At 38.4% G+C, this 3,628-nt stretch overlaps 1 non-coding gene across 1 annotated transcript; it reads left to right on the top strand.

The window, feature by feature from the left end:
• Positions 1 to 1,240: 1,240 nt before the first annotated feature.
• Positions 1,241 to 1,347, top strand: LOC116855624. Its single transcript, XR_004380406.1, has one exon. It is a non-coding gene; the product is annotated as a U6 spliceosomal RNA (small nuclear RNA).
• The last annotated feature ends 2,281 nt before the right edge of the window (positions 1,348 to 3,628 follow it).

The raw sequence follows: 3,628 nt of genomic DNA, 5'->3' as shown, positions 1-3,628 counted from the left end.
TCTTGTTCGTGTACTAAGCCTAACCTGATCTCTCTCCCATGTTCTAGGGGCTTTCCTCAAGTACTGGCTTCCTCCAGCCTCCCATCACTCTCATCCTACCTTCAAAACCACTTGCATGGAGCCTGGTCCCCAGGATATAGTCTGAAGTAATATTTGTTGAATAGAATGGGGTTAAAAAATAATTTGTAACTATATACAGTTATGGACGCTCACATTGTGGTAGCATTTTATGTCACATTCATGTATCAAATCATTATATTGTATACCTAATACTAATACAATGTTGCATGTCAATCATTTCTTAATTTGACAAGGGAAAGAGGTATCACATTTTATTGCTTGATTATGATATTTTTAGTGAGAAAGGTTATTTTTTTCCATAGGATTTCTGGTCATACACATTCCTTTGTGAGCTGCCTGTTCTTGTACTTTTCCATTCTTATTTGTTTAGAAGAGCTTTATACATATTAAAGATACTGACCTTTTTACTGTAACATACACTACAAAATAGAAATATTTTTCTTATTAAAAAAAAGAAGAAGAAGAACAGGGTTGATTAACACTCACTCTCCTGTCAAAAGCTTCAAAGATCATCAAATTCTGTAGCCATCATTCGGACCATCAAAAATTGGGAACTTGTTCTGGATAAAAATTCCATTTGTATTGCCAGTCCACCCTACTGCCCTGTTAATTTAGAGATCATCTTTCCTCCATTTCAAGTTGAGTCCCTAGTCTTCTGCACTGCTTTCAACAGGCTGGGCTGGGAACAGAATTCCTCCCAAATAATACAAGCACATGTCATCCTAAACCCCCTATCCCACTCCTCCGTGCATCCTAGGCATTGCCTGGGGTCTAATGTTCTGAGCACGGCTCTGGAGAGAGTCCATGGATGTGAAATCTGAGTTCTTTCTTACAACATTTGGGTCACCACAACCACGGTCCCTAAATTTGCCATGCCTTAAATCCTTCCCCTGGCAAAGAACTGTAAATAATAGCAGGATTTGTATGAAGATAAAGTAAAATAACTTCAGAAAAATGCTCAGAGATGAGTCTACCCTATATGAAGTACCCAAAGGTACACTATTTCATTAAGTCAAAATTAGTCATCTTTTGTTTTCTGGGGGTTTTTTGTTTGTTTGTTTGTTTGTTTTTTACAGCAGAACTAAGGGAAAAGCTAAAAGGAAATCCTATAGACATATAAAAGGAGACACAGAAAAGTACGTGTAAAAACATCAAAATTGTGCTCGCTTCCGCAGCATGTATACTAAAATTGGAACCATACAGAGAAGGTTAACACGGATCCTAAGTCAGGATGGCACACACAAAAAAACAAAACAAAACAAAAAACACCCCATGAAAATTACCTACAATGGTTTTGCCAGTCAAAAACTGAAAAGAAAACATATTCTTAATGTTTTGAAGTATCTCCTTCTAGGCTTTCCCTATGCACATGCACCCACCTCCTTTTTGAGACATACACATTTAATCAAGGTGCTCCTCCTTGATAACTGCTCCTTCTTACCTTTCCCTCAAATGATAAATATCCTGCAAAAATATGATTTTTTAAATGTCTCAGAATATTCTTAGAATTAATGGATCGTGATGTATTTTGCCATTCCTCTATTTTAAGACTACATTTTATAAAGCTAAATTTATAAAGCTAAGTTTTAAAAATTGTCCTAACCATAATTCCACGAACTATTCTAACAATCATGATGACTTCTTTCAAAAGAACAATAGCAAACACTTCAAAACACACTGCTTCTGCTCTCTCCTAAGTATCTAGATCTCTGCCGTTGCAATTATTTTTAAACCCTGTGGTCAAAGCCGCAAAAAGGGAGTGAAAGCTAAAATGCCTTTGTAGGTCTCATTCTCTCTTTTGCTGCCTTCTGAGACTTGAAGTTGCAGCCTCCTTCGCTCTTCTGACAGCCATTAGCAAGCTAAGTTCAGCTCGGAGTCCAGAGCTGAGTGGAACGAGGTCTGTAAAGAAAAATGTCAAATATCTCTGTGGCATGTCTTTGTCATCAGCAGAGCTGTGCAAAATCCATGTAGAATGACCACCGCATAAAACTTGGGTTAACTGCAAACACTCCTTGTCCTAGGGGCCAGACAGCACAGACGGTCAGCTTTAACCTGGCTAATGGTTTAGAGAACACACACTGGGTACACTTTGCCCATCTCGTTTGCTCTCCTCTCCAAAATGTCTTTGGAGATTCTGCGAGAAGACATGTCCATTTTATTTGCAAAACCTGCTAGGTTTCATTTCATTCCATTTTAATAAACACCATCCAGAACCTCCTACTTGCCAGGAGCTCACCTGGTGCTGTGAGGAGGAAAGAGAAAATAAAGATGAAAGAAACAGGTCTTTCTGCCCTTGAAGAGTTGAAAATCTATTAGAAAGCAGTAAGATGTGTGAACAAATAGCTTTAGTTCCAGGAAGAACGAAATAAGGCTAAACAAAGGAGCATATATTGTGCCTAGTGATTGCAAAGGAAAAACGGAAATCATTTAAGCAAGAAGAGGTCACATTTGAAGTAAGCCTTGAAGGATGTTTAGGCTTTTTATAAGGGGGAAAGAAGACCGCAAAACCATTAATGAGTCTCTGCTAGGCATTTTAACTTCTGAATCAGAGATTACACTAAGGGCTTCTGGAAACACTGGTTTGTTAAGTAAAAAACAAAACAAAAGAAAAACCACTTTGACTAGGAATTATTATCACTTTGTTATTAATGAGAAATCCAAGTAATCTAGTTAAGATTCTGCCTATAAAGAGTAGGACAGGGACTGGACCTCAGACTGATTGCAAGCCAGCCTGGGGATTTTCGAGACCAAGAGGACAGAATGACCGTAGAAGTGTAAGAATGCAGGGTGGCTTCGGAAAATGGCTTACATTGTCTGTAACTGCTGAAAATTGCTTACATTCTATCTTAAAAAATAAAAAACAAAAGACAAAAAAAAAAAAAACAAGGACAAAACCAAAAACCATAGGTAGATATAATATCTCTCCCCTAAGAGAAGAAAGGATGTATATACGGTGGATTGGTAACAAATAAATCCTAAAGTTTCGGGGGCATAACAGGGAAAGGGTTAATTCCTGCTTATGAAAACCCACAGCGGGTGCAGTGGCCCTCCAGGGCAGTGGCCTCCCAGGCGGGGACACGCGGATCTGCACAGCTGCATCACACAACTGGACCCTCCAGAGCATCCGCCACATGCAAACCAGCCCCACCATTCACACAGCCACAGAAGGAAACGGAGAATGCAGAGAACCCACACTTCTTTTGCCCTTCTATAATGTGGCCTTGAGGGACACATGTCACTGCTTAGAGCCCCCAACCAGACCTAGTCACCTGGCCCTAAAATAACGTCATCTTCCTACATGCCCAGGAAGAAGAAAAGGAAAAGGGATTTGGTGAAAGCAAGGCATGGTTCCTGGTACACAAGGCAATGGCAATTTAGGATGTATGTGCTTTTATGAATTTAATATATAAATTATATAAATACATAATGAGATTTCTATTATATGCTACTATTAGGATATATTTTATAGATACCATATATTATATATTATAACACTATATAACATATTATATAGTACTGTCATATGTTATATATAATAATTCATATA

This window comes from Lontra canadensis, unplaced genomic scaffold, assembly GCF_010015895.1.
Source record: "Lontra canadensis isolate GAN:19392208 unplaced genomic scaffold, GSC_riverotter_1.0 scaffold104, whole genome shotgun sequence".
NCBI classification, from domain to species: domain Eukaryota; kingdom Metazoa; phylum Chordata; class Mammalia; order Carnivora; family Mustelidae; genus Lontra; species Lontra canadensis.
The sequence above is the reverse complement of the archived record's forward strand: the minus strand, read 5'-3'. Positions and strand labels throughout refer to the sequence as shown.